Below are 7500 nucleotides of genomic sequence, written 5' to 3' on the forward strand. Positions count from 1 at the left end.
TTTACACAAGTGTCAACAGTCTCTCTGTCTGTCTCTCTCTCTTTCTCTCTCGCTGATTTTTCCAAACAGAAGTGAAGCCTGACCTTGGCTGAAAGTTTCTCCATTAAAGTTGGAACATTCAAACATTTTGTTCTCGGCCGCCATAAAACTCTTCCTGCACGTTTTCGTTCACACGAATTGATCACAGACGCGGCAATAACAACGTGTTTATATTCTCTACTGTTTTCTTCCCAGCCGATCTGGTGTTTTCCTCTTCTCCTGTTTCTTCTTCGTTTTCTTCTGTTTCTTCTTCTTCATTTTCTCCTTCTGTTTCTTCTCCTTCTTCTTTTTCCTCCTTCTGTTTCTTCTTCTTCTTCAGTTTCTCCTTCTGTTTCTTCTTCTTTTTCCTTTTTCTTCTTCTTCTTCTTCTGTTTCTCCTTCTGTTTCTTCTTCTTCTTTTCCTTCTTCTGTTTCTTCTTCTTCTTCTTCTCCTTCTGTTACTCCTTCTGTTTCTTCTTTTTTTTCTTCTTCTTCTTCTGGTCCTTCATCTTATTCTAATTCTTTTCTACCGCTTCTTTTCTCTGACCAATTAAGTCATTCTGTGTTTCTGTGTGCCGTTCTGTCTGCCTACCTGTCTGTCCGTCCGTCTGTCACAATACATAACCAACAGCTCCCTCGCCTGTGGTTCAAGCCGTGCACCTGCTGGTGTCGGGACACCAGTGACTGTTTACGTACGTTCTCGCTGATGACATGACCTGCATCATGGTTCATGTGGACGACAAGGCTTCAGCAGGTCATGATACGTGGACAAGCACGACGGGACGGTCATGAGGCTGACGCCCTCCGCTGAAGCGAACCCTTCAAGGTGGACCATGCTCAGTCCACAACACAACGCAGTCAGTTGTTACTGTTGATCCTCTATACGTCCTCCATGTCCTCTATCCCGAGGCTGCCTTCAGCTGGGGTCTACAGCCGCCACTGGAATAATTTGCATGAACTTGTTGACTGTTGTAATCAACGTCGACCCACGGCAAATGTTTAACGTAGTAACAGAGAAAAGTTAGGGAGCTCCCCTGCTACTTACCGGAAACATAATCTCACTCCGTAAATTTCCCTACGTAACAATGAAGGTACATTCGAGTTAAACTGAGGCAGCGAGTGAACCCATTAAAGTCTACGGATCGTGAGTTTCTTGTCTACATACGATTGAATCCTTTGGTCCCATTGCACTCTGCCTTGGTCTTCAGTGGGACGGAATGCACGTAAATATTCGAAGATCCAGTTCAAGATCAGAGCTGTACTACGTAAGTCGAGACGCTTCTCCTCCTCCTCCTCCTCCTCCTCCTCCTCCTCCTCCTCCGTGAATATCCAGTACAAGATCAGAGCTGTACTACGTAAGTCGAGACGCTTCTCCTCCTTCTCCTCCTCCTCCTTCGTGAATTCAAAGATCGCACAAAGCTGATGATCTCTGCACCGAGGCAGCTGAAGGCAGTCAACTTCGGGTTTCCATGGAAGACAGTCAGTCCATCGTTCCTGGAGGAGTTCTGACACACTTGGAACATCGCCCACTTAACCCTCCACAACAGCTTGAAACCCTACAACGAAGTTCTCACAACTGAAGTGTGTTGTAGGAAGCGAATCCTACCGCTACACTTGGCTAGTCAGGGACTTGGTTTAACTCAATTGGCAAACGATTACAAGTTAGGGGCCAAGCTTGCTTCTCAAGATGGGGAGTGGGACGGAAGGTTACATAATATATAGAGGGAAGACAGTCGAGTTCCACAGCATCTCGATGACAAATGGATGTCTCAATTCTAACAGATATTGAGTGTGTCTACACTCACATCCTCCCTTGAGTCTGGTCAGCGGTACATGACCCTGCCTGGTCACCAGGTCCTGGCCCTGCCTGGTCACTAGGTCATGACCCTGCCTGGTCACCAGGTCATGACCCTGCCCGGTCACCAGGTCATGACCCTGTCTGGTCACTAGGTCATGGCCCTGCCTGGTCACTAGTTCATGACCCGGCCTGGTCACTAGGTCATGACCCTGTCTGGTCACTAGGTCATGACCCTGTCTGGTCACTAGGTCATGACCCGGCCTGGTCACCAGGTCATGACCCGGCCCGGTCACCAGGTCATGACCCGGCCTGGTCACCAGGTCATGACCCTGCCTGGTCACCAGGTCATAACTTTGCCTGGTCACCAGGTCATGACCCTGCCTGGTCATAAGGACATGGAGGTAAACCCTTCCTACGTCCATCACGTCCCCGGGCCAGACTTGGTAACTTGTGACATCACGTTACACATGTGTTGTGTTACAGTCTGCAAGTGATGACTGGACGGCCGGGTTAGAGAGGATTACATAATAACCTGTGTTGATAACAGGTCATAGATCTAATGCTTTGGGCTCTGAATGATAACATTAATGATAACAATCATCATGATTATGATAATGATATGATACTGATGATAATCTAAGTATAGTAAATACCTACATGTTTACCTGTTCTCCTTCAAACTGTTTCTACGCGTACAGGGCACATCAGCGTATCAAAGTCATAACCATGTGGTTATCGCTCAAGCTTTAGCGGTGGTATAAGTGCTGAAGTTAATATGACCACAATGCATTAAGCTCACCCAGAACTACGGTAATTAAAAATGTTGCTCCTCCTCCACATACCGTTGTCTAAAGCGCATTAAACTCTGATCTATGAATCAATATATATATATATATATATATATATATATATATATATATATATATATATATATATATATATATATATATATATATTGGATAGGATCACAATTTTGCGCGTGATCAAGATGTTCCTATGAGTCCACGGGGAAAATGAAACACGATAAGTTCCCAAGTGCACTTTCGTGTAATAATCACATCATCAGGGGAGACACAAGAGAGAAATATAACAGTCAGTTGATATACAACGAAGAGACGAAGCTAGGACGCCATTTGGTAAACATATGATTGTCCAAGACCTTGAACAAACAAGTGAAACAAATTTCAACGACTACAACAAACAAGTGAAACAAGAATCAACAACTACGTCAAACAAGTGAAGCAAGAATCAACAACTACGTCAAAGAAGTGAAACAAGAGTCAACAACTACGTCAACAAGTGAAACAAAAATGAAAAACTACGTCAAAAAAGTGAAACAAGAATCAACAACTGCGCCAAAGAAGTGAAACAAGAGTCAACAACTACGTCAATATGTGAAACAAGAATCAAAAACTACGTCAAACAAGTGAAACAAGCTTCAACAATTACGTCAGATCCTCCACATCTCTTTATCGTGTGTCAAGTTTTCATAAAGACGTCCCAAGTACTTTATCTCTCCATACCACACTATCGGCACGTTACCTCCTCATTATCATCACCGTATGGAGACGTCTACACAGGGAGGGGGTGAGTAATTCCGTCACTTCTCTTTCGAACATCATTGCGAGAGGTAAAGGTTCCTTGGCTTCACCCTTAGACATGATGGTATTGGTATTAGCCTAACAGGGGATAAAGGAGATATGTATGGCCACAGGAATTCCACGGTCATTATAGCCGGGGGGGGAGAGAGAGAGAGAGAGAGAGAGAGAGAGAGAGAGAGAGAGAGAGAGAGAGAGAGAGAGAGAGAGAGAGAGAGAGAGAGAGAGAGAGAGAGAGAGACGAAGGAAGAATGCCCAAAGAATTGAGGTGAACGTAATCGTCTTTGCAAGACATATATATATATATGTGTGTGTGTGTGTGTGTGTGTGTGTGTGCGTGTGTGTGTGTCCATAAGATCAAGTTTATCCCACTATATTACAAAGACCAAACGCTGACCAGGATCCTAATATCGGAAATCTTAGATCATCGGTAAGGATCTCCAACCTTAGAGTTGTTTCGCTGCTTCTGTTGTTGTTGCTGCTGCTGTTGTTGTAGTTGCTGTTGTTGTTGTATAATGTCCCTGGCGAATGACCACCCGAAAACGTCCATCGTTTTCTACGAAAATACAATTCCGTGGGGTACGGCAATTTCGACCCCATCCCGTTTTCATAAATTCTTTTCTTTTCTTTTTTTTTCCTATTACTTTTACTCCAGCTGGACTCGCAACTGGGCCCTTCTGAATGGCTGGTGAATGGCCAATCAGTCTTCAGTATGGATGGCTGGGCGATTATATGACCAATCTGAATGTCAGATTGTCTGGCTCCCTCGTATATCTTTGTGAAGGCCATGGCTGCCAATCAGAACACACAGACGGTGTATGGCTTCAACCTCTTCGTTAAGAACATGACGGCCAATCAGAACGTAAAGACAGTGTGACTGGCGACCTCTTCTCCTCTTTTAAGCGCATGACTGCCCATCAGAACACAGAGACTGTATGATTGTCGACCTCTTCCACATCAAGGTGATGTTAACCCATCAGAAACACAGGGACTGTAAGGCTGGCTACCTCTTCGTTAGGACCACGCCTGCCCATCAGAACACGGAGACTGTAGGATTGTCGACCTCTTCCACATCAAGGTGATGTTTACCCATCAGAAACACAATGACCGTAAGGCTGGCTACCTCTTCGTTAGGACCACGACTGCCCATCAGAACACGGAGACTGTATGATTGTCGACCTCTTCCATATCAAGGTGATGATTACCCATCAGAAACACAATGACCGTAAGGCTGGCTACCTCTTCGTTAAGGGCCACGCCTGCCCATCAGAATGGAGCGATTTCGAAATGCGAATAGCCAGCCTCTCTCTCTCTCTCTCTCTCTCTCTCTCTCTCTCTCTCTCTCTCTCTCTCTCTCTCTCCATAAAGAACCTGGATCACCAAATGGCCAATCCTTCCTCCCTTCATCGTTTCATTCCAGATGCCGACCAGCTTTTACCTCCGGCAACCTGTTCGACAAAGGAAGGGGGCAGAATTGGCAGAGCCTCTTTTTCTCTTAAGAGAAAGTGAGGGGGGCCGGGGGGGGGGTCTATATGAGAGAGAGAGAGAGAGAGAGAGAGAGAGAGAGAGAGAGAGAGAGAGAGAGAGAGAGAGAGAGAGAGAGAGAGAGAGAGAGAGAGAGAGAGAGAGAGAGAGACAGACAGACAGAGACAGACAGACAGACAGACAGACAGGCAGAGAGAGAGAGAAGAGTATCCCTCGGCTGTCCTTCATTAAAGAGGTGAATATGGATGTCTTCGTGTTGCCGGATCGGTGAGCAGGCAGAGACCAGCTGTGTTGAGGAAGTCAGCTGGCAAACCTGTATCAAATATATGCCAGCCAACGTCGGCCCTGAGGGTGGGTGAAGGCTCCGGGGGGAGGCAAAACTACTGGTGACATAATGTGTCACGCTGCTTGTACTGCTGATCCACTCTGGTGACCACATCAGGGTAAAGCTATGGGTTTGTTCCAACAAGAACTGCGACTCAGACATGACTAGACGTGGGGAGGGGGGTATACCAGAAGACCTGATGGTCTATGACGAGGTTATCTTGTTGGAGGACAGTGCGTGGGAGGGACATATACCAGAAGACCTGATGGTCTATGACGAGGTTATCTGGCTGAAGGACAATACATGGGTGGGACATATACCAGAAGACCTGATTGGTCTATGACGAGGTTATATGAAGAGGAAAGCTCATGGGAAGGAGACAGATAACAGGTTATTGATGGTCTTATGACGGAGTTATCTGCAGGAGGACAGTACATAGGAGGGACACACACCAAACAACCTGATGGTCTATGACAAGATCACAACTGCTGGAGAAGAGCGAATGGGAAGGACAGATAACAAACAGGAGACCTGGTGGTCTTATGACGGGGTTATCTGCTGGAGGAAAGTACATGGGAGGGACACAGACCACACGACCTGATGGTCTATGACGGGGTTATCTGCTGGAGGACATTTTCAAGGAAGGACAAAATAACACAAAAGGTTATCTATCAGCCGAAGGACAGTAGATATGTAGGACGTAATGATAACACGAGGGGCAATATCCTATGACACGATTATCTACTGAAGGATTGTAATTACGATCCCAGACTCCCAGTCTACATTGACAGTGACAGAATAAGGATACAGAAATTATCAGGTGGAAATTATTATCAACTCAGCAAGAACTTATGATTAGCAATAGTCCAAATTATTAAGAAATCAAAGAAAACGTACGGAAATATTAAGACACCTTCATAAAGTACTTCAGAAAGCTTGAAGATCATGGCATACACCAAAACGACAAGTCAAACATAATGTAAACGTTGAAAATTACGTGTAAATTACGCGTAAATTGCTGTAAATTACAGAATGAAACAAAAAAGAATTGCAGTTCTCTTTTACGCTCACATATATATATATATATATATATATATATATATATATATATATATATATATATATATATATATATATATATATATATATATATATATATATCACCTTGCCTCTGCACACCATCGTAAAAAAAAAAATTTCAACACAAAAAAAACATACTCGTGATTCCCATTAATCATGAATATTTAATCAAATTCCCATTAATCATGAAAATCTAATCAAATTCCTATTAATCATGAAAATCTAATCAAATTCCTATTAATCATGAAAATCTAATCAAATTCCCATTAATCATGAAAATCTAATCAAATTCCCATTAATCATGAAAATCTAATCAAATTCCCATTAATCATGAAAATCTAATCAAATTCCTATTAATCATGAAAATCTAATCAAATTCCCTTTAATCATGAAAATTTAATCAAATTTCCTTTAATCATGAAAATTTAATCAAATTCCTATTAATCATGAAAATCTAATCAAATTCCTATTAATCATGAAAATCTAATCAAATTCCCATTAATCATGAAAATCTAATCAAATTCCCATTAATCATGAAAATCTAATCAAATTCCTATTAATCATGAAAATCTAATCAAATTCCTATTAATCATGAAAATCTAATCAAATTCCCTTTAATCATGAGAATTTAATCAAATTCCCATTAATCATGAAAATTTAATCAAATTCCCATTAATCATGAAAATTTAATCAAATTCCTATTAATCATGAAAATCTAATCAAATTCCCTTCCACGTACTCATCACACGTATCAATTCTCCACCAACATCAGAGGCTACATAAATCTCTCTACAGTACGATCAAACGATTACTGAGCTCAGTACACAAGTGATTACTGAACAACTTTAATCATCCAGGCTCACAAGACACTCTTCAAGACCGACTTTAATTGTGTGAGCTAAAGTATACAAGTGATTACTGAACAACTTTAATCATCCAGGCTCACAAGACACTCTTCAAGACCTACTTTAATTGTGTGAGCTAAAGTATACAAGTGATGACTGAACAACTTTAATCATCCAGGCTCACTCGTCAAGACCGACTTTAATTGTGTTCCCTGGGCAGTCTAATCATTCACGACCATTAGATTTGAGTCATTTTCCACCTTATAGATGTAGTCACTGTACAATCTCTCCAGGTTCCTGAACTTCACAAAGATTTAACTTTAATAACGGCACTTGAGTTATCAATTATGT

The 7500-nt window shown here is 42.4% G+C and overlaps 2 protein-coding genes across 2 annotated transcripts in view; one reads left to right on the plus strand and one right to left on the minus strand.

Moving 5' to 3' along the window:
- The window catches only part of Vps16B (Vacuolar protein sorting 16B), a 512904-nt gene that overhangs the window by 443259 nt on the left and 62145 nt on the right, over nt 1-7500 (minus strand). The gene's annotated exons all lie outside the window — the stretch shown is intronic.
- LOC139755931 (carbonic anhydrase-related protein 10-like) overlaps nt 1-7500 on the plus strand; it is a 341538-nt gene that overhangs the window by 176709 nt on the left and 157329 nt on the right. The window lies entirely within an intron of this gene.

This window comes from Panulirus ornatus, chromosome 20 (genome assembly GCF_036320965.1).
Source record: "Panulirus ornatus isolate Po-2019 chromosome 20, ASM3632096v1, whole genome shotgun sequence".
NCBI classification, from domain to species: Eukaryota; Metazoa; Arthropoda; class Malacostraca; order Decapoda; family Palinuridae; genus Panulirus; species Panulirus ornatus.